Source organism: Podarcis liolepis (genome assembly GCF_965112155.1).
Source record: "Podarcis liolepis genome assembly, chromosome: 2".
Classification (NCBI taxonomy): Eukaryota; Metazoa; Chordata; class Lepidosauria; order Squamata; family Lacertidae; genus Podarcis; species Podarcis liolepis.
The window spans coordinates 25,318,942-25,343,395 of NC_139555.1; the positions used below are offsets into that span (position 1 = coordinate 25,318,942).

At 43.5% G+C, this 24,454-nt stretch overlaps 1 long non-coding RNA gene across 1 annotated transcript; it reads left to right on the forward strand.

The window, feature by feature from the left end:
• Positions 1 to 10,248: 10,248 nt before the first annotated feature.
• LOC310700705 lies at positions 10,249 to 22,295 on the forward strand. The gene is made up of 4 exons (XR_014522738.1): positions 10,249 to 10,550; positions 11,176 to 11,528; positions 12,887 to 12,955; positions 21,910 to 22,295. It is a non-coding gene; the product is annotated as an uncharacterized lncRNA (long non-coding RNA).
• The last annotated feature ends 2,159 nt before the right edge of the window (positions 22,296 to 24,454 follow it).

Sequence of the window (24,454 nt, forward strand, 5' to 3'; positions counted from 1 at the left end):
AATACTTTATTTATTCATTTCGGCTCATAGCTGATCAAGAATAATGAATGTAACTTGATTAAAAGACACAATTAAAATTGTGGCAGTAGCAGGCAGGAGAAAGCAGACCAGCTCAGCTACTTTCCACTGCAGTTAAGTGAAAGTGTCCTAAGGAAATAATGAATTGGAGATGAAATTTATTCCTTATTTTTTTCAAGCAAACAAACCTAACTCTTCATAAAGTCCGGGGGGTTGCAATAAACCCAGTAAACTGATAGAATTCCAGTTTTATAACCATATAAACAAATAGTTGAATAAATGTTAATCTAAATATGTTAAATTATTAAGAATACAACCATTGCATGCTGTTGTGGTAGTTATTTTCTCTTTCAACATTTATACTTATTATCAAGCAGTAACAAATCTGTATTGGGAAAGGCTTGTGGTGATGAAGATCATTTATGCTTTCTAAATTTATTTGATGTGATTGTTATATCATTTACCCCCCCCCCAAAGGAACAAAACAGAGAACACAATATGATATACAAAACCAGTGAAAGCATTCAAAACAATAAATATAAAATGCCACACTATCATTTCTTTACCACCCAGAGCCTGTTAAAACCTTCATGTCAAGCCAAGTTATCACCTCAAGTATTCCCCCAAAGGCTTGGCAAGATGCACAGATTCTTTTACCAAACTTCTCAGATGTGTAGCCTGGCTAGCCTTTTGGAAATGAGTTCTATGGCTTGGTCTGCTATCCCCCCATCTGTCCATAGATTTCACTCCTGTAGGGTATGCAACTGCAACAGCTTAAAAGATTTGAGATATCGGGCAAAGCCAATGTGACACTCTACTCCCTGGTCCTGAATGGGGTAACTGTGCCCCTGAAGGACCAGGTGCACAGCCTGGGAGTCATTTTGGACTCACAGCTGTCCATGGAGGCGCAGGTTAATTCTGTGTCCTGGGCGGCTGTCTACCAGCTCCACCTGGTACACAGGCTGAGACCCTACCTGTCTCGCCAGAGTGGTACATGCTCTAGTTATCTCCTGCTTGGACTATTGCAATGCGCTCTACGTGGGGCTACCTTTGAAGGTGACCCAGAAACTGCAATTAATCCAGAATGCAGCAGCTAGACTGGTGAGTGGGAGTTGCCGCCGGGACCACATAATACCGGTCCTGAGAGAACTGCATTGGCTCCCAGTACGTTTCCGAGCACAATTCAAAGTGTTGGTGCTGACCTTTAAAGCCCTAAATGGCCTCAGTCCTGTATAGCTGAAGGAGCGTTTCCACCCCCATCGTTCAGCCCGGACACTGAGATCCAGCGCCGAGTGCCTTCTGGCAGTTGCCTCACGGCGAGAAGTGAGGTTAAGGGAACCAGACAGAGGGCCTTCTCGATAGTGGCCCCTGCCCTGTGGAATGCCCTCCCACCAGATGTCAAGGAAATAAGCAGCTATCTTATTTTTAAAAGACATCTGAAGGCAACCCTGTTTAGGGAAGTTTTTAATATTTAATGCTGTATTGTTTTAACACTCGATTAGGAGCCGCCCAGAGTGGCTGGGGAAACTCAGCCAGATGGGCGGGGTATAAATAATAAATTCTCCTCCTCCTCCTCCTCCTCCTCCTCCTCCTCCTCCTCCTCCTCCTCCTCCAGATGTGGCTGGACTCCTAACTCACATCAGCACTCACCATTGGCCATACTGGGTAGTGCTGATGAGGGCAAAATCTTGAGGACACCATGTTAGTTTCTGATGCCTCAGATGATTTATATATTGCTGGGGCTGGACCATTTCAAAATACGATGGAGGGATGGAATGTTTGACACTTTCCCCACGCAAACTATTCCTGTGAACATGCCTGAGAGAATCCTAGACTCATAGAATCATAGAATTGTTGGGTTACAAAGGGGGCAAAGGCTCATCTATCCTAGTGCCCTGCTATGAAGGAATCTCAACTGAAGCACCCATGACTTTTAGAAGGTTTTAGCCTTTCAAACCTTTGTATACAGTTAAAACATGTGGTGGATCCTTCTGAAACAGGACGAGAAGCTTAGGACCCCAGCTTATATCCAATCAATCAAATCTGACATCTCCAGACATCTCATGTAGCAGGGCTAGGACGGACCCCATCTGGGGCCTGGGAGAGCTATTGCCAGTCACAGTTAGCAACACTGGGCTAAATAATAATAATACATTTTATTTATACCCCGCCCTCCCCAGCCAAGACTGGGTTCAGGGCAGCTGACACCAGATATAAAAACAATTGATTAAAATACAACTTAAAAACAAGATTAAAATACGACTAAAATATTAAAATGCAGCCTCATTTCAGTAGGAACTCAAATCAAAAACTTTTTTGGTCCTACATGGGCCAGAAAAAAGCCAGGGAAGCCCCCAAATAGGAGTTCCATCACAGAAGGAAAAAGGAAAGAGGGGGAGGGGATCAAGTTGATTCCAAGCCAAAGGCCAGGTGGAACAACTTTGTCTTACAGAAAGAAATCAGATCCTACAGGGCCCTGGTCTCGTGAGACAGAGCGTCCCACCAGTGTTGAAAAGGCCCTGGCTCTAGTTGAGGCTAATCTGACTTCCTTAGGGTCCACCTACAACCATTTCTTATGTTTATAACTAATGGTAAGGAGAAGAAAGCTGCAAAGCTGGCATTAACTATGTTCAGGTAAAGGGGAAGGACCATGAATTAGTGGTAGAGCACATGGTTTGCATGCAGAACATCTTTGACATCTCTAGCTACAAGGATCAGGCACTGGGGAAGACCTTTCTCTTCTTCCTGAGTCCCTAGAAATCCAATCAGAGCAGACAATACATGATGGACAAAGAGTGCAGCCTGGTCCAAGGTGGCTTCCAGTCTACTGTAAGATTGCTGAAGCCATGTGCACTTCCTTATTTAAAATAGTAACAATGAGAATTACTCTGGAATTTTCACTGCTGTCTTCAATGGGTTGCCCATTTTGGACATGCATTATCTTGCTTACTGATTGATAAACCTCAGTCCGCCTCCTCTGCCAACACTTAAGAAGTTACCAGCTTCTGCGCCACCCTTTCCAGGATGGGCATTTCCTGCCCCTTGATTCAACACCATCACTTTGTCATTCTGTGGCAACAGATCAAAGGCTGGAGTTCTAAGCTTGCGGCGATAAATTCCTCAAGGGAAAGAGATTAATGGGCATGGGAGTTCTGTGTTGATACCAGCCGTGTCCAGATAAGGAGAAGTAGACACTTTTGATACTGTTTCATGTCGTCCCTGCCCATTTATGCTTCTTTCTCTTCTGGCAATAACTTGGCGTGCTCTGATATCTGTGACAATTTGTCATTTTTGAAAGGAAATTCCTGTGCAATGCCACAAAAAGGAGAGAGAAGAAGAAGAGGAAAAAGAAGAAGAAGAGGAGGAGGAGGAGGAGGAGGAAGAAGAAGAAGAAAGGGGGTGCAAACAAGAGAGTTGCTTTGCCACAAGAGAGTTACAGAACAGAAGGTTCTTGCATGCTTGCACACACACATTCAGGTGTGCCTAAAATTTTGCAGCCAGCTTGACTTTATGTTTTTTGGGGCTAGAATGGGCCCTTTACTGCTGCTGCTGCTGCTGCTGACATCTGTGCTACTGATGTCTCTCCACGCTGAGCAGGAAACCCAGAAGGTGGTTCTAAGTGTATTTGGCTGAATGCAATGGTGGGTGGTGCAAAGTCACAGTGGACATATTGCAAGTAATACTACTACTGCTACTAATTTATTATTTACACCCCACCCATCTGGCTGGGCTTCCCCAGCCACTCTGGGCGGCTTCCAACAAAATATTAAAATACAGCAATGCATCAAACATTAAAAGCTTCCCTAAACAGGGCTGCCTTCAGATGTCTTCTAAAAGTCTGGTAGTTGTTTTTCTCTTTGACATCTGGTGGGAGGGCGTTCCACAGGGTGGGCGCCACTACCGAGAAGGCCCTCTGCCTAGTTCCCTGTAACTTCACTTCTTGCAGTGAGGGAACCGCCAGAACGCCCTCGGCGCTGGACCTCAGTGTCCGGGTAGAACGATGGGGGTGGAGACGCTCCTTCAGATATACTTCACAAATACTTAGCATCTAACTAAACTGGAATGTGTTTTATTGAAAGTGACAGCCCTCCTCCCTGCGTTGATGCTATGCTGAGTAATGTGACTGGCGGGTAGGGTTCCCGTGAGATTTCAACGAGATCTCGCTGGAAGCTGCTACCCCCCAGTGCTTTGCAGGCTCTGCCGAGCTAGGCAGGTAACAGAGGTGCGGTGCTGGTGGCAAGATGGCCGCAAGAGAGCGGGGCACATTCCTGTTTCACCTCAAGCAGCAAAATGAGATGTGCCCCCAGCCATTCTACATTAAATAAAAGAAAAGCAAAAGCTGTTCCAACGATGGCCAAGCGACCAACCATCCACTTAAGTTCCCTTTTCTACTTGATTTAGGCTGATTTAAAGGAATTGGTCCAACTGGTTTCAAAATACTTGTTTCTGACTCTTAGTCCCTGAATGGGATGACCTAAACTGCTACAGACAGTGGAAGGTTTCCTCTCCCTTCTTGCTTTCCCCCCCTCCCAGCTTCCCAGCTTGGGAACTCATACAAACCCTTATTTCCTTTCTTGTTATTTGTAAATTACTTTCCTTTTGGAATGTTATTTAACAGACTGGATATGATGTCAGTGCCTTTAATAAACGCTATGCTCTTTCCTCAACAAGTTTGTTTTCATTTTAAACCCAGATGTATTTTCCCCCTTAAACAGATATAACGGTGTGAAATATTTTAAAAATGCAAATATGACTAAAAAGAGCTTTTTATGTTCTGGAAATATTATAACATGAAATTTCTTTTTGTTCCTTTCCTTTCCTGTTGTTGGTGGAGAAAAAGAATTTATATTGCTATTTCATGGTCAGCCGGACTTTCGTGCCAGAAAGGTTTTTGAGAGATGGGTGGACAGGGTGGGGCCTTCTGGCTTGAGCCTGAATAGGACTTTGCCAAGCACTGGAAAAGCAGAAAAGGTGTCAGACATACCACCTCTGTGCCCTGTGTAGCTGTGGGATTCCCAGCCACCAGTTCTTTAAAAAATTGCACACATGCATGCCATAGAATGCATGCATACATGACAAGCGTCTGAAACATGTCTCACATGTTCAGATACAGTGACATTTTTTGGAAATAATAATAATAATAATAATAATAATAATAATAATAATAAATTATTTATACTCCACACATCTGGCCACTCCGGGCGACTCCCAACAGAATATTCAAAACACGATAAAACATCAAACATTAAAAACTTCCCCAAACAGGGTTGCCTTCAGATATCTTCTAAAAGTCAGATAGTTGTTTATCTCCTTGACATCTGATGGGAGAGCGTTCCACAGGGCATGCGCCACCACTGAGAAGGTCCTCTGCCTGGTTCCCTGTACAGTGGTACCTCGGGTTACAAACACCTCGGGTTACAAACACTTTGGGTTACAGACTCCACTAACCAGAAAGTAGTACCTCGGTTTAAAAACTTTACCTCAGGATGAGAACAGAAATCGTGTGGCGGCGGCAACAGGAGGCCCCATTAGCTAAAGTGGTACCTCAGGTTAAGAATGGTTTCAGGTTAAGAACAGACCTCTGGAAGTTTGTAACCAGAGGTACCACTGTAACCTCACTTCTCGCAGTGAGGGAACCGCCAGAAGGCCCTCAGCATTGGACCTCAGTGTTCAGGCAGAATGATGGGGGTGGAGACGCTTCCTCAGGTATACTGGGCCGAGGCCATTTAGGGCTTTAAAGGTCAGTACCAACACTTTGAATTGTGCTCGGAAACGTACTGGAAGCCAATGTAGGTCTTTCAGGACTGGTGTTATATGGTCTTGGCGGCCACTCCCAGGTTTGACCTTTTCAGATTTTACTGTTCAGATCTCATCTTGAGGGATACTCAATAAATAAAATAGAATCACTGAATTGTAGAGTTGGAAGGGATCCTGAGGAACATCTAGTCCAACTCCCTGAAATGCAGCAATATGCAGCTGTCCCATACAGAGATCAAAGCTGCAACCTTGTCATTATCAGCACCACACTCAGGAAATAAGGCTCAACACCAGAAACAGAACGCAGGTAAAAAGCTGCTGAATATAAGGTACAAGGCAGGCTAAAAGGGAGATAGCTACTAGAATAAACAGCCCCCCCCCCCCACTCTAAGCCTTGTGAAATACTTCCCTGGCTTCTGCAGACAGCAAGGAGGTTAGACCTGTTGACTCGCTGAGGGACGACGGCGAATGAGGAGGAGGCGGAGCTGGCACCACAGCATTAAGCTGCTACACACGCCCCCCCCCCCCGAGGCACCTGGTTGGCCACCTCCGGTGGGCGTGGGCTCCAGCCAGGTAGGAGGGGAGGGGGCTAATGCCCCCTACCAGGGGCGGAGCTCGGTCTCCCGCCCACAACCACTCCCCTCTCTTCCAGGGAGGAGAGTCTTTATCAGCACCACACTCCAACCAACTGAGCTATCCATGTATATGTGTGAGTCCTTAATGTTAACTCCTGTAGATTAAATTTAGTGTGATAAGAACACCAGCTGCAGCCTCATCTAGAGAAGTCCAACCAGCCATGATAATCCATTCCGTTAGTCCAGATGTTCCCAAACTCCCCCTCCCCCTCCCCCTCCAGACCTCTTGAAAAGTTGCTGAGAGTCTAGGCAGACCACTTCATGATTTCTCTACCTGTTGCAACATTTGTAATGTGCTGTGCTAGATACTGTGTGGTTTTTAAACTATTTCTTATATGTTGTAATGCAGTAAAATACAATGTACAAAATAACAGACACAGAAAAATTCGATTAAAAATCAGTATGCGTGTTTAATGTGATGGAGGAGCCATCGCCTGTCTTCTGCCACAAATCCATAGACCATCTGTTACAGACTGGGAATCCCTTCTCTAGTCACATCCAGGCTTGATTATTGTAATGGACTCTACATGGGACTGCCTTTAAAGATAGCCCAGAAACTACAGCTGGTTCATTGTGTAGCTACTAGGAACCTGATGGGGCAAGGAAGTTGGATTCTGTAACAGTACTATTGTACCAGCTGAATTGGTTGCCTGTATGCTTTCAAGCCCAATTTAAAGTGCTGGTTTAAACATTTAAAGCCTTGAGCAATTTGATGGTCAGAAGGAGGAAGGCCTTTTCTGTAGTGGCACCATAGCTTTTGAACTCCTTGCCAATTGGCTACTGGGTTTGCAATTGTTTTGGAAGGTTCTGCAAACGCACCTTTTCAGGTTACTTATTTGTGATTAACATTCTTGCTGTCTGGATTTTTGCTTGCTGCTTCTATGCATAAAACGTTATATGGTTCACTGGCTTAAACTTTAAATAGGTTTTTTTAAAACTAGCTTCTCTCTCTCTCTCTCTCTCTCTCTCTCTCTCTCTCTCTCATTGTGGTCATGGCGGTTTTTTACGTTGTTGCACTGTTGACTTTTTTAATCCCCCACTGTGCTAGAAGCTGTCTTGGAAGGGTATACCGTATAACACAGAAAGGTGGTCCTCATTTTTTGTTAAAAAAATAAGTAAATAATATTAACATGCTAAATTCAATGTTTATATTGTGTTTGTTTTCTCTTTCTGTGTTATCCCTAATCCAACAGAATCTATGGTTAGTCAGAATTAGTTAAGTTCAAATTCTTTGCAAGCAAATTTCATTTAGGAGAAAAGTGCAATTCAGGTATGCCTGATGCAGTTTAATGACACCTGTGGGGTAAGGAAAATATTCTAATATTTTTATCTAACTTTTTTATATATATATATATAAATCACTGGATAGTTCTTGGACATCATTTCAAAATTTCACTTTAGATGAAACCTGAAGCCTCATGGATGTGCAGAACCACCCTGGAAATTTCACAAACCTGACCAAAAATCCTACGCTCCTGGGACCAATCACCTCACTGATGCTCTCTCAAGCCTAACTGATCTGTCCCAAGAGGCATTCCTTTGGAAAGTTGGGAAGAATAGATTTGCGTTTCCTGTCGTCTCTCTGGTGATGTCACCCAAGAATGCTTATTCGTCCAGCTATAGTTCCTCTGCTCAGCCAGTGTGATGGAGAGAGCCAGTGTGGTGTAGTGGTTCAGAGCGGTGGACTTGTAATCTGGTGAACCGGGTTCGCGTCTCCGCTCCTTCACATGCAGCTGCTGGATGACCTTGGGCTAGTCACACTTCTCTGAAGTCTCTCAGTCTCATTCACCTCACAGAGTGTTTGTTGTGGGGGAGGAAGGGAAAGGAGATTGTCAGCTGCTTTGAGACTCCTTAGGGTAGTGATAAAGTGGGATATCAAATCCAAACTCCTCCTCCTCCTCCTCTTCTTCTTCTTCTTCTTCTTCTTCTTCTTCTTCTTCTTCTTCTGCCTCAGGGAAGCTTTCATACTCCATGGTGATACGTCACCTTTGACTTGTTTAGTTTACTTCCAGCTATGCCATTGGAGAACCAAATGCCAAGACATTTTAGCTCAGTTACTGTCACAAAAGAAGCACAATAAATTTTGCAAAGGGCAGTTCCTTTCTTTTAGCTCCTGGGTGGACCGCTTCACTTTATCTCAGGACTGTTTGGGATTTGCAGTTTACAGACCTAAGGGTGCAGGCATGCTGCACTTCTGGTGACCTCACAGGTGACTCAAGATTCTGGGCTTGCTGATTGACAGGCTAACATGCAGCATCAGCCACAGAAAGCAAAAAAAGTGTGAGTTACTCTTTTGGAGCTCCTGCTACTAACAGCACATGCCTGTAGATTATAATATCTATAGACATAGATCCAGGATGGTGACAGCCTTGGATGCTTCACAAGTCCATCAAAAATTGAACTCAGCAATCCAATTCTAGATGCCTAGCAATCCCTGTAATTGCATGCTGGCCAATGAGAGAGAGAGAGAGAGACTAAATTAAACTGATATCAGTTCTCTTATTCAGTATGGGCACGCCTATGCATTTCCTAGTTTCTGTAACCTCTGAAGCTGTATGCTTTCCTCTATAGTTCAGAACTTGTTGAATCTGGGGAATGAATCTTGGTTGGTTTCCATTTCACGTGCCAAATATTTTTAAACTCTCCTCCTCAGCCGCTCTTAACCAACCCAGAATGGGAACAACTCGACCGTCCAAAAGGCGACGGGGCTGGAGCTCTGAAAGCTCTCTTTTCCACTCACCCGCAGCCCAATGTGATAATGCCGAGAGGAAACAATTAAAAATAATGTCCCTTTTATTATAACTGAGTCTACAGTCTTTCAGCACATTGACTCCAGCAAGACTTGGAGAGACATCCTACAGACTAATAAAAAATCCTTAAATATCAGTTCTGAAAGTTAATTCATGTGGAGCCACTCTTTTCTGCCAAAAACGGAACTTTTTCTCTGCAGCAAATGTTGTGCCGAATCCTCCAGACATGATGAGTAATGTCACAACTCTGGCTTCTTCTGGAAGTTATCAGTCGTTAATTTGCCACTTTGGGGCTGTTTATTGAGTCCAGCAATAATCTTTGCTCCTTTGGCCCATTGTGACCATGTAGTCACTGAATAAGTTTGTCAGGAGATTCAAAAGGGAGGTCTCTTCTTCTTCTTCTTCTTCTTCTTCTTCTTCTTCTTCTTCTTCTTCTTCTAGCTGCAAAATGCATAGAGTTGCAGAGGTGGAAGAAGGCTTGATGGCCATCTAGCCCTGCAGCCTTCCCAAACACAAATTTGCCCTTGCCCTTTAGCTCTTGAGACTGACCCGCAGTATAGGCCCTACATAGCCTAGACCAGGCATGGCCACACTTGGTCCTCCAGCTGTTTTGGGACTACAACTCCCATCATCCCTGACCACTGGTCCTGTTAGCTAGGGATGATGGGAGTTGTAGTCCCAAAACAGCTGGAGGGCCAAGTTTGGCCATGCCTGGCCTAGACCACAGTGCACCAGAAGTAAAGAGCAGACTTTTTTCTTTCCATTTATGTAGAGCACTGATTTGATTTAGGCGCTGAAATAATAATGATAGCATTGTTGTTGTTGTTATTGTTGATTATCATCACATGGGGAGACTCATGATATACGTTCTATGAGCATTCCATAATTACTGCTAAGACCTCTGAGGCTTCTTCATGCACCTTTAAATTGAAACATATTCAGGAGCAGATCATTCAGCAATCAAACGGCTGACTGCACAGTTGCTGACATTCAGTCTGCTGTCTCCTGAAGTATGAGAAAGGACGCTTTACCTGTAGCTAATTATAATTTTTTTCCACAGCACTATTAAATAGCTTCCTCAGCTGCAGTGGAGAAACCTAAATAGAAGGGAGCTGTTATATGGGGTAATTCCATTCAGATGTGCTGCTGATTTTTCCATGCAACTAATTGGACGAGAAACTCTGTGTGTGGCTCCAGAGTCTCTCCGACACACCCGAGTGCTTCTCAAATCGACTCGAAGGACTGATTTCTCTTCCCTTCATTTCCTTACCCTCCTACCCGTCAATTTGATATCCTGCTCCATCGCCCCTCCAAAATGAAGGTTTATTTAAAAATGGTGGAAATAACAAAAAAAAAAAGTCAGCCAACTTTCAACGGATTGAAATCACAGGTGAGTAGATTTGCTGAAACTACTGAAATGTCGAATGCTGGGTGCAGCTGGATGTCAGTTCTCAAAGGAGCATGAGGCGATAGTCCAATAAAACCTGCCCCGGCCTGGTCCCCTCCAGATGTGCCCTCAAGCCATAGTCAGAGATGATAGGAGCTGCTGTCCAAAGCATCTGGGGACATCAGATTGGGAAAGGCTGCTCTAAAAGCTAGGCTGTGGGGTGCAGGGTTTGACATTTAGATGTGGGAAACTTGCTGAATGGCTTTGGGTTCATCACACATCACACTGTCTAGCTGACTTGCAGGGGTGGTTGCAAAGTCAGTCTGTGGAGCAGTGGTTAAAGTGTTGAACTAGGAGCTGGGAGATCAGGGTTCAAATCTCCAGTCAGCCATGAACTTCGCTGGGTAACCTTGGGCCAATCACTGCCTCTCAGCCTAATCTACCTCACAGGGTTGTTGTAGAGATTACATGAGGAGGGGGAGAACCATGGATGCAGGGAACCTTGAGTCCCTTGGAGAAAAAGGTGGAATAATAATAATAATAATAATAATAATAATAATAATAATAATAATTTATTATCACATAGAAAGAATGTGATTTGTACGGACCAGTTATTTCTTTTGCACAGTTTGAACCAGTGTTTTGTGTGGAACTGAAGAGATGGAAGGTGTCTCAAGAATTTATCTCATCTATTGGTCTGTTTGGAATATGTCCAGTTTGCTGCACAGTGTATGGCTCCAGTCCTGCAGAGCCGCTCACAATGCATGGCAGCAAAGGGAGGCCAGGTTGCAGCACCAAGGAGAGCTCCTAGCAAACAACTTGTTCTGACAAGGGTTGGGAATGAACTGAGGTCTTCTGAGTGTCTGTTTCCAGTCTATCTCTCCTAGGCTCCTCTCATAGGCTTAAACTCTCTGGCCTAAAGACATCTCCTGCACTCCGACCTCCTACGTTGTTTGATCTTTGCAGTGAAGCACCAACAAGGTAATGTGAGAAGCCCTTGGTTCCTTGGACCCCAGGGAAGGAGCCCTGAAGGTCTTGGCTTCGGTCTAAAGAATAATTTATTATTTATACCCCACCCATCTGGCTGGGCTTCCCCAGCTACTCTGGGTGGCTTCCAACTCAATATTAAAATACATCAAACATTAAAAGCTTCCCTAAACAGGGCTGCCTTCAGATGTCTTTTAAAAGTCTGGTAGTTGTTTATTTCTTTGTCATCTGGTGGGAGGGTGTTCCACAGGGCGGGTGCCACTACTGAGAAGGCCCTCTGCCTGGTTCCCTGTAATCCTGTAACCTCCAACTTGGTGTCTTCCAATTTTGGACTCCAAGGTCATGACATATCAACCTGTTCTTCCAGCTTCAGGGATGTCACAGTTTCATCATCTCAACTGGGAACTTGTTTCACTGCCCAATCAGGATCAATATAACATTGCTGCATGGTTTAAGCATTTGGCCAAGTTACAGAAATCTACGCTCTTTTTACATGGTGTTGAAACTTCTTGGCAAAGTTATTTGCCCACAGTGTTGATATGCCATTCTGCAGCAGCAGGCTGCAAAAGATTGGAGAGACATAAGAAAGCAAAGCTAAAAATGTTAGCAATGATTTACTTTATTGTTTAAGGATAACATGGATTATATTTTTAGAATACTCCTGTGGAACACAATTGGTTACTAAGTTTTATTATATACTATAATCAAAATTGAATAAAAATAATTATTTTTAAAAGTTCAGGAACTTTGAAAGTTGTGCTACACAGTCCCATACATCCCTATATGGGCTCGCTAGCAATGGGGTTATTGCATCAAGTTTATCTGTGTTTGGTTATTTATAGCTCCTTTGTTCAAGGAAGAACACCTCACCTAGATGTTTTAAATAGGGAATGATGATAGAGAAGCCATTCCACACTCTCTGCCATATGGAAAAGCCTCTTACGATAGCAACCTGGATGTTGGCAGCAGCAGTCGTCAATCACATCCTTGGCACATGCCTACTTTAGATGAGCAGGCATAGGCAAACTCGGCCCTCCAGATGTTTTTGGCCTACAACTCCCATGATCCCTAGCTAACAGGACCAGTGGTCAGGGATGATGGAAATTGTAGTCCCAAAACATCTGGAGAGCCGAGTTTGCCTATGCCTGGATGAGGGCATGCACAAGAGAATTCCTTTCATTGTTTGGGCAAAAGAGGAAAAATGCTTGGATTAATGCAAACAAAACCCCATCATTATCTCATTTTTGGTGTTTTTCTATATATTTTTTCTAAACAAATCCCATGCAAAACATTAAGTTGAAAAGAAAGGAAATATTGTAACTTCTAACCACTGATTTTATCTTTATTTTAAGGAATGAATGCTTCAAAGTTGTATAAAATTACTTAATCAACAAAGATCCAGTATGGAAAATTGCAGATGGGTAAGAGAAATATTTCTTTTAAACCAGCCAAGCTATTCATATTAATTTCTACCTATGTTTCCACCAGCAATTCGGGGAATAATAACAACTGCACTCTGCCTTCACCTGAAAACTAAAATAATTTGAATTTTAGAAACATCTGAGGCAAAAAGGTTTCATTAGCACTGCAGTCCTATACATCCTAATCAGAAGTAAGCCCCATCAAGTTCAATGGAGCATACATCCAGGAACATGGGTATAGGATTGGAGCCTGATGCTTGCCATTCTTCCTTATAGAAATGCTAGAGCTTTTATATCCAGATATTTGTCTCCCTCCCAGCTCCTGCCGACCTAGCAGTTCGACAGCACTCCAGTGCAAGTAGATAAATAGGTGCCACTGTGGTGGGAAGGTAAATGGCATTTCTGTGCGCTCTGGCTTCCATCACGGTGTCCCGTTGCGCCAGAAGAGGTTTTGTCATGCTGGCCACATGACCCTGAAAGCTGTCTGTGGACAAACGCTGGCTCCCTGGAAAGTGAGATGAGCACTGCAACCCCATAGTCGCCTTTGACTGGACTTAACTGTCCAGGGGTCCTTTACCTTTACCTTTACCTAAACCGGCATAAAGCTGGGATGGGTAGAGGCAGCATAGAAGTGGGCAAGAGGAGTAGAGATTGTTCTTTGCAATGATAGTAGGCAAAAGCCAACCTCAAATACCCATGGCCGCCACATTTCTTGCATTGTGTTGCCAGCTCACAGTGGTCAGAAGATGCAATGCTGTGTCTTGTCTGCCTAGCATCGCCTTACATTGCCACACAGACAATACACCCCACAGCACCCTCATCAGACCTGTGCTGCCAATTTTGTGCATGGATTTGTGCATTACATGAATATATAGCAAATGTGAGTGCCATCAATGAGAGAGCCAGTGTGGTGTAGTGGTTAAGAGCGGTAGTCACGTAATCTGGGAAACTGGGTTCGCGTCTCCGCTCCTCCACATGCAGCTGCTGGGTGACCTTGGGCCAGTCACACTTCTGTGAAGTCTCTCAGCCCCACTCACCCCACAGAGTGTTTGTTGTGGGGGAGGAAGGGAAAGGAGAATGTTAGCCGCTTTGAGACTCCTGAAGGGGAGTGAAAGGCGGGATATCAAATCCAAACTCTTCTTCTTCTTCTTCTGACACTGGGTGTTGGCAGTGTTACTATTCCATTGTTGAAATTGGCGCATATATATATATATTATTTAATTTTTGCCATTGAGAGTGCATAGGATCCTGACTATACTAAGCTGGTGTAAGGTATCATGGTTATTATACTTCCAGTACCGGTGGCAACCAAAGGATTCCTCTGTCGGATGGAGGAATGAAAAACTTATTTTTTTACATATCTGGGATGGCAGCTCTTGTTGCAGTGAACCTTTCTGAAATCCAGCAGTATTATATCATTTTCTGGAACGGAAACAAACCAGATGACAATGTGAGACCACAGGACTCATGTACAGTTTACATGCAGATGGTTAATTATGATTTGTATCAAAAGTGGATATTTATGTATTGCAATATAATGTTTCATTCAAGTGCTTAGAATCCAGTTGTTTCCATGCTATGTCTCTTCTGTATATAAAAAAATGTAATAAAGGAAGAACTGCAGGAAAGCTACATGTTGATTCTAGAGAAAAGAAATATTGAGTTATTTGCAAGGGACATCCTACGGAAACAAGCCTAGACAAATTTGCTGTTGCTCTGCTAAACATCAGGTGGCTTTTATACTGATGCTTGATAAACATTCATTCATTACAATTGGTCTACTCTCTGTAGGAATTAGCTGAACACAGCCCATGGCTTTTCCTGTGTGATCCACTAACCCCAAAAATGGCCAAGGGAGGAGCAGCACAGATTAACAGAGGGGTACAGACGCGAGTGGTTCTGTGGGTTAAACCACAGAGCCTAGGACTTGCCAATCAGAAGGCCGGCGGTTCGAATCCCCGCGACGGGGTGAGCTTCCGTTGCTCAGTCCCTACTCCTGTCAACCTAGCAGTTCGAAAGCACATCAAAGTGCAAGTAGATAAATAGGTACCACCCCGGCGGGAAGGTAAACGGCGTTTCCGTGTGCTGCTCTGGTTCGCCAGAAGTGGCTTAGTCATGCTGGCCACATGACCCGGAAGCTGTACGCCCAGTGGCGTAGCGTGGGTTGTCAGCACCCGGGGCAAGGCAAGTAATTTGCGCCCCCTAACCCGTGGATTTGCGCTCCCTAACCCTAACCCCTAGATGTTGCGCCCGGTGCGACCGCCCCCCCCTGCACTCCCCACGCTACGCCACTGTGCCTGACCATTGGCTGCCTGGGATGCTGAGTTTCGCATCATCTGAAGGGTCACAGGTTCCCTTCATCCCTGGTCTAAGCCGAGTGCCTATGCTGAAAGGATGGTCTCCCCAACAGACTGAAATCAGAGACAAACCTCTGTGTGTGTTTTAAAGGGCTGTGTGGGTTACATACAGTGGCGTAGCGTGGGTTGTCAGCACCCTGGGTAAGGCAAGTAATTTGCGCCCCCTAACCAGTGGATTTGCGCCCCCTAACCCTAACCCCCAGATGTTGTGCCCGGTGCGGCCGGCCCCCCCTGCACCCCCCACGCTACGCCACTGTGTACGCCGGCTCCCTCGGCCAATAAAGCGAGATGAGCTCCGCAATCCCAGAGTTGGCCACGACTGGACCTAATGGTCAGGGGTCCCTTTACCTTTACCTTTAGCCAATATTATGCCATCCTGATGTTGATGGATTGCAACTCCCAACAGCCTCAGCCATCAGGACCAATGGTTAGGGATGATGAGAGTTGTACTCCAAAGACCTCAGGTGGGCTACTGGGGACTCCTCCAGATAGAATCATATACTTATAGAGTTGGAAGAGCCCACACAGGTCGTCTAGTCCAATCCCCTGCAATGCCCAACATGGCACTCGAACCCAGATTCGTATTTGACCTTAAAGAATCACTGAATATTGAGGCTAAACGCCTTCCAAAGTTAATATCCTATACAGAATTTTGCCGAGAGTGAGATGCTGCTATAAGCACAGAAACACAGAAGAATGATGGTAGGTGCTCCAAACACAGCAACAGGGTGCTCGAAACACAACAGTGATTTTTTACGGTCAAGTGCATTTCTCTTCATGGAATAGCCACTTGACTCTTATTAGTTTGTGACTCCGTGTACATACTGCATGTTTTCTGATTGTGAATTAAGAAACAGTTCGATAGTGAATATCAGCAATATATCTGTCAAAATTACAAATACCTAAACACAGACTGTTAAGTTGTGGGTGAACATATCAGACGACACAGCGAGTCTTTAAACAGCTCTTGTTTATTCACAGGCCAGAACAGAACTGAACCGAAGGGTTCAGCCAGCCTGCTTATATAGAGCTCCACTAGAACGCAACAGTAACCATTTTCTGTAACTATCCAATCACTGAACATCACTTTCAATCCCTGATTTGCATACGTGGACCTGAGTCAAAACTATCTACAGTATCCCCCTGCTGGCCCAGGGTGAGAACTTCAGTACATAACATAGACAGCCGTTCACCCTCGCTAGATTTAACGTGCTGCCATCTGCCTTATTGCAGGGCAGATATGTGGGTAAACCATATGCAGAGCGAGTCTGCCCCTGTGGCCTGATAGAGTTGGAAACCGTCTCTCATGTCTTGCTACGAGGTTGTTTTTATGAGGATATACGCTCAGTCTTTATCACCCCTGTTATACAGAAAATTCCAAGTGGGTCCGAACCTCAATGCTTAAAATCCCTGATAGAGGATAAGGATCTAGAGATCATATTTTGCGCGGCTGCCATAAAACTCAGGGAACAAGCTGTGCTATTACAAAGAATAAGGCCTCAGATGCAAACTCTAGATAATATTCTAGAGACCTAAGCCACATTTCTAATGGCTGTCATATTCATATTCGATTGTAAATTCAAACTTAATGCTATTGTGTTTTATGTTTGCTTAGTACGGTATGTGAATCTGGTCTGGGACCGTAATAAATTTCTATTCTATTCTAGTTTGATAGTGTTATATAAATATTGTTAGTATGCTATTAGCCTACATGTTGCTTTGTGCTCGTCACATTCATCTGAGTCTGTGTCATTTCCATAGGGAAGAGGCTTTTTCCCTCTCTTTGTCAGAATCTCTTAGGAATCTGCTTTTCTCTCTGCAAGTACTGTTTCTGGGTGGCAGCATCAAATCCCATGGCTTTCAGTATTCAGTGGTACCTCGGGTTACAGACGCTTCAGGTTACAGACGCTTCAGGTTACAGACTCCGCTAGTACCAGAAATAGTACCTTGGGTTAAGAACTTTGCTTCAGGATGAGAACAGAAATTGTGTGGCGGCGGCATGGCGGCAGCAGGAGGCCCCATTAGCTAAAGTGGTGTCTCAGGTTAAGAACAGTTTCAGGTTAAGAACGGACCTCCAGAACGAATTAAGTTCTTAACCCGAGGTACCACTGTACCTCTACCCTGATGACACCCATCAATACCTCTGTATCCCAGAAATATTCCCCTCCACCCATTAGGCATCTCCTGTTGTTTTTCCAACATTTTGCTTGGATATTTTCATCACCATCTCATCCTCAATATATCAAAGGCTAAACTTCTCATCTTCCCTTTTAAATTTTTTTTAAAAATTCCTTTCTCTGTTGACCTTGTCACCAACTATCTTGATGATCTGGCCCAAAGCCTCATCTTTGAGCCCACTTCAGCTCATTGCCAAGTCATGATGTTTCTATGAGCAAATAGTCCAGCTCACACTCAGATCATTGCCCTACCTTTATTATAGCAGATTTATAGTCCCTGGACTTCTATTGACACACCTCAAAGCTCATCTCTGTACAAAAAAATTGCCTTTTTAAAGCAAAAACAAAACACAACCCTCTCTGTAATTAATAACAGCACAATGGTCCTTACATCCCTTCTCTGGCTACTGGTGATTATGGGAAAAATCAATTTTACTCCATCTGCAGGATGAAACTTAGTTTATGTTCTGATGTATAATTTATGTGCATGCATCTTTCAGCCATATATATATATATATATATATATATATATATATATATATAATCATTCCTCCAATATGGATCCCGCTTTCTCCCAACAGATGAAAATCCTCAATCTGTCAGTACTGTAAAAATGTGGGTGGAAAATGAGTATTACCAGTGAAATTGGGGGAGTTAGTTTAAGAAGCCAGGCCTTCCAAACCAGAAGACTGGATGTCAGGAAAGATCTGTTTCTTACTTTTTAGCCTATGTCCCGCTGTCTGAACCACCTTAGAATTCTAAAAAAACCCACAAAGCAGATCCCACAAATCTGAAGTCTGCCCATCAATGGTGTTGTGAATAGATGATTGGACTTGGTCCAGAGAGACATAGGTTCAAATCCTCCTCCATCCATAAAGTTTACTGGGTGACCTGGGATTATTGATTTGACCTTAAACTAACCTCATGTCACAGGGATACAGTGAGGATAATTCTAATATCGGCTACCTCAAGCTCTGAAGAAGTGGGGTACATGTGTAACTAAGACTGTGTACACACTAATTTTAGAGCACATTCAAAGCACATTATACAAGCATGATGTGCAATGCAGGAATTCTTTCCCTCAAATAGTTCAGGGAACTATAGTTTGTGAAATATTGCTGGAAATTGTAACTCTCTGAGGGTTAAACTGCAGCGCCCAGAATTCTTTGACGAAAAGAATGTGCTTTGGAAAGGTATATTGTGCACAGCCTAATAATAATAATAATAATAATAATAATAATAATAATAATAATAATAATTGTTATGTACTGAAGTTCTCACCCTGGGCCAGCAGGGGGATACTGTAGATAGTTATGCAAATGAAGGATCGAAAGTGACATTCAGTGATTGGATAGTTTGTATGCAAATGAAGGATCGAAAGTGACGTTCAGTGATTGGATAGTTTTAGAAAGTTGCTACAGTTACATTGTTCTGGAGCTCTATATAAGCAGGCTGACTGAGCTCTTCAGCTCAGTTCTGTTCCAGCTTACAAATAAAGAGCTGCTTTGGAAGAATCGCTGTGTCATCTGATATCTTCACCCACAACTTAACAATAATAATAATAATACAGTGCCTAGTTATTCACAGAACACAGTCTCTAAACAGCTCATACCCTTTGGCATATGCTCTTTACATCTTTAAAATCCCTGGGGCATCGTTTTAGTCATTCCCATAAGCGTGCTGTTTCAGCTGTGTGGTTTAATCAGGTCCCTTTCCACTAGGACAAGGGTGAATTGTAATCAAGGCAAACTGCTATAAGGTCACTCTCCTTGCCTTGGTTTCCTGCGTTTAGAACCTACTATCTGAAACAATTTGTTTAATCTCTGCCTCTTTGGTACTCCAACCAATTTATAAAGCAGCTTTTGGGATATGACGCAAAACGGCAGTTTTAAAGCCACAGATCCTTCTAGTAAATCTGTAAGATTAAGCACCTCACACCCACAAGAGTGTGTTCCTTGGGATGACAGAATTATGGCCCCGGGATAAATCTGATTTTATAATCCTGCTTAGTCTACATTGATCTGGATAAACAGAGGCCCATCAGCTGAGAGGTTAGCATGACTTAGGCAAAAGGGAGTTTTTAACTGTGAACACATTTTCACAAAAGGGATGGGAAAGTGGCAAAGGATGTTAACCTAAATGTTAGTTAAATGCAAGTATTTCTCCCTTCTCAGTCATTCGCTAGTGTCAAAATTCCAGGAAATAATTTTGCGACCGTGCAGATAAGGACCCTCCTTTCTCAAATTAAGAGATAAACAAAAGACAGCAGGTGAAATGAGATTTTGAAGGGAGACAGCAGAGTTGAAGTGGTCCTGTGCTGTTTGGTGATGCACCCATAAACACAGCCATTATAGATTAGCTCTCATGGCAGGAGGAGGCCATTTCTCAAGCACATATATCCAGTGCCTCCCTCCCACCTTGAAAAATAGATGCTGGTAGTCACCAAGCCAGTGGGGTGTAATAGTTAAGAGCGGCAGACTCATAATCTGGGGAACTGGGTTCACATCTCCCCTCCTCCACATGCAGCTGCTGGGTGACCTTGGGCTAGTCACACTTCTCTGAAGTCTCTCAGCCCCACTCACCTCACAGAGTGTTTGTTGTGGGGGAGAAAGGGAAAGGAGAATGTTAGCCGCTTTGAGACTCCTTTGGGTAGTGATAAAGCGGGATATCAGATCCAAACTCCACCATGAAGTGTGGGGGTCTGGTTGTGTTGCAGTATAACAAGAACTATTCACATAATACACATCTAACAATATGATGGTTTCTATGCATCAGTGTCTAACAGACAAAGCTGCTGAAATACATTACTGGAAACCCCTTCAAATGTTGCATTCAAATGTTGAATGTATAATAATAATAATAATAATAATAATAATAATAATAATAATTTATTCAAGCCTTCTGGCAGTCACTGCTGCTTCAAAGATAAGGATGTTAATTTAGGTTATCAGCTCGGGAGATTTTCAGAATCTCCGGCAGAAAATCAGACCGCAGATGCCTTTTCATTTTGAAAGAAAGAAAGACAATGGTGTCACACCCAATATATATGTGCTTTAAAAATTGCATAATGACAAAAGTGTTAAGCATGACTCAGTCACATTTAATACGCATTTGCCGATTTCTTTTCTTCTTCTTTTTGCAGCTCTGAACAGAAGCAATATGGGGCATATGCCCATACGAAGCTTTAGCTTATTGTTATGTTTCTATTTTATATTCCATTTTCTCTTTTACTTCTATTTTGGTAGCTTCTTCCACTTACTTGGTGGCAAAAGTACTGGAAAATGACTCTCCGCCAACAGATTCCACCCACCTTTACTCCCACAAGCAGATCTCATAAGATGAAACACATTCTTCTTGCTAGCTTGCAGAACAAAAAATAAAACAAAATAGGAGACAGAACCTTAGTGAAGAGAAGAGAACAAAATAGTAATGTAGGCTGCTGAAATATGAGCTATTATCAAAAATATTTGGTTTTGTGGGGATCCTTTAAAAATGAAAATTCTTTCCCCCCCCTTTCCCCCCAGCCATTAGTTTTCCAGATTTACACCGCAACTGTATAGCAGCTGTATGTTTGTGGCTATGTTAGAATTGGGCAGAAGACAACTTGTTTAGTCTTATATACAGAGGCTGGAAATCTGCAATTAGCTATGGTGTTCTCAGTGCATGCTCATCGTCTACTACTTCGTAGTAGAGCATCTTATTTGCAAGCTGAAGTTCCTAGGTTGAGTCCTCAAGACCTCTATGTAGGTCTGGGGGGGGGGTCCCCTGTCTGAAACTATGTGAATCAGGAAAGACTGCACTGCAGGTACTTTAGCTACATCATGGTGTCACGAAGGCACAAATCAGTGTCTGAATGCAAGACTTTTAAAAGAGTTGGTCCCAGTACAGTGGGTGGCATTCAGATACTACCTTAGGGACGCTGGTGGCACTGTGGTCTAAACCACTGAGCCTCTTGGGCTTGCCAATCGGAAGGTTGGCGGTTTGAATCCCCAGACAGAGTGAGCTCCCGTTGCTCTGTCCCAGCTCCTGCCAACCTAGCAGTTTGAAAGCATGCCAGTGCAAGTAGATAAATAGGTACCATTGCGGCAGGAAGGTAAACGGTGTTTCCATGCGCTCTGGTTTCCATCATGGTGTCCCGTTGCACCAGAAGTGGTTTAGTCATGCTGGCCACATGACAAGGAAAGCTGTCTGGTAGACAATCGCTGGCTTCCTTGGCCTAAAGTGAGATGAGCGCCGCAACCACATAGTCGTCTTTGACTGGACTTAACGGTCCAGGGGTCCTTTACCTTGACCTTACCTTCTACCTTAGGCTTCAAAAAGGCACAGTTTACATTCTATATTTAAGTGCTGAATCCAAGTCCTGAAAATGGGTCTACTTGCATTACTGAAGGCTTTGCTTTTTTTATTTTGACCCATGCAGAAGTACCTGGAGAAGGCTGATGAAGCAGTTCATGTCAATCAATGTTTGATAAGCCAACAGAAGCAGATTCGGGCTCCTCATTCTTATCTCGACGTTCCTGCCTGGATCAGACTCCCCTGTTGCAAGATTTGGTTTTATGGATGGTGAAAAATGATTTCCTGACATCTAAAAAACATGCACTTTTTCCTGTTTTGATGGAGGAGAAAAACCCCATGTATTTCATTAAAATGGAAACTTTTGTCCCAGTACTATGTAGTGTATCACTTGATCAAGATTTCTTTTTTGGAAAAAAAAATCTTAGCCAAGATGTTTTCCCCGACAGAAACATCTTGTGTTTGGGAAGGAGGAGGTGGGGTTGAGGAAAGGAAGGTTGCAATTAAGAAATTCCAGTCTCTTCTCTCTGAAAGTAAGAATTAAATACAAATGAAAGACCAGGTAATGGTAGTTGGAACATTTAAGCCTGAATCACAAATGCAGCACGCGCCCCAACCAAGCAGGGTGGGCTTGTTGTTGTTGTTGTTTAGTCGTTTGGTCGTGTCCAACTCTTCGTGACCCCATGGACCAGAGCATGCCAGGCACCCCTGTCCTCCACCGCCCCCCTCAGGTTGGTCAAACTCATGCTGGTAGCCTCAAGAACACCGTCTAATCATCTTGTCCTCTGTCATCCCCTTCTCCTTTTGTGCCCTCAATCTTTCCCAACATCAGGGTCTTTTCCAGGGAGTCTTCTCTTCTCATGAGGTGGCCAGAGTATTGGAGCCTCAGCTTCAGGATCTGTCCTTCCAGTGAGCACTCAGGGCTGGTTTCCTTAAGAATGGATAGGTTTGATCTTCTTGCCATCCATGGGACTTTCAAGAGTCTCCTCCAGCACCATAGTTCAAAAGCATCAATTCTTCGGCGATCAGCCTTCTTTATGGTCCAGCTCTCACTTCCATACATCACTACTGGGAAAACCATAGCTTTAACTATACGGACCTTTGTTGGCAAGGTGATGTCTCTGGTTTTTTTTATGGTGGGCTTGCTGATGTGCAAGGTTGCTCCATGGCAAAAAATTGCAGCTGGTAGCATGGAGAGCTATGAAGTCACTGTAGTAACTGACTGAGTACAAGCATGATGTCCCTAATGGAGCTGGATGGTTCAAACATAAAGGGTTTGCAAAAATGTTTCTTAGGTTAGAAAGCATGGTTATCATATCCTTCATAAAGCAGGGGTGACTAACATGTAGCTCTCCAAATGTTATTGGACTACAACTCCCATCAGCCCCAGCTAGCACGTCCAATGGTCAGGGATGTTGGGACTTGGAAGTCCAACATCTAGAGGACCACACAGGTTCATCACTCCTGATGTAAATCAGCAGTAGACAACAGGACAGCATAGCAGCTTGACTTTTAGGATATTTCTTGCAGAAGATGCTGCTGTTCAGATATGTTCCTTTCAGAAGAAGCTACCTGAGAAGATAGGTCCACTTTTGAACCACATCCCATCATTTGTTACACTCCAATAAGAGACTTCGCTGCCAAGCACAACTTGCAATTACGCTGGAAGAGGTCAAGCAGAGAATTACTGCAATAACGGCCTCCTGCTTTTATTGCTCTTGACCCCAAAGTAATAAACAGTGGGTGAAGAACAGAACCTGTTTTCTGGGTACCACTTTAGTCAAGTAGAGCGGGGAGCAATGACACCACCTTCTTAAGGTGTGAGATTATTAAACTCCAAATTAGACAATATCAACATTTTGGTAAGCAGCTCTTGAGATGATTAACTTTTGTCACTCACCACTAACGTCTATTATCAGAAGATGCGACCCTTCAAAAATTAAGATCCACTACGTATTCCAGATGTGTCTGTTTGTAGCTGAGGGAAAGGTAGGAGGAGAAGGTGTCTGTGTGGTGTTTGTAATGTAATGTAAGTTTAATTTCAGTTTAACTGGAAAACTATGGCAGTTCAATGTATCCTAGATTTACATACTAATGCACTCTCTGAGTTTCCAAAATATGACTGGCTTTGTCGCTTCATTTCTGTCTCACATTATATGTGATAAAGGTGGATAAAGGCTTTCTCACATTTCTCTTGGGCCATCACCTGCATTAGTAATCCATGACTGAGAACACTGAGTGAGGAAGTTACAGAATTTCACAGGTAGAGTCATCTTTTAAGGAATTGCTTGTCTTCCTGGTTTCCCCCCACCATGTTTTTTTTAGATTTCACAATTCCAAGTGTTAATTTATTTTTTTATAAGTATTTGTTGTTGTTAAATTCCCATTTATGTTTGAGTGCCTCTGACTTATTTAAGCAGGGCCTATATGTGAGAGAGTGATGTGAGTGGAATTGAACTCCAATGAAATTCTAGGCTTCAGTGGGATCCCACCATGGAGGTAGACTATAAATTGGAAGCAACAGCAGTGGGTGTTCCTCTCGTATTTTTTTTTTTTTAAATGTAACGTGCTTCAAGGATAAGATAAATTGTGTGTTCATAGGCAGCATGAATGTGTGAAGTAAACAGCAAGAGACTGGTGTTCCATGTTGACAATTGCTAGCATAAAAAAAT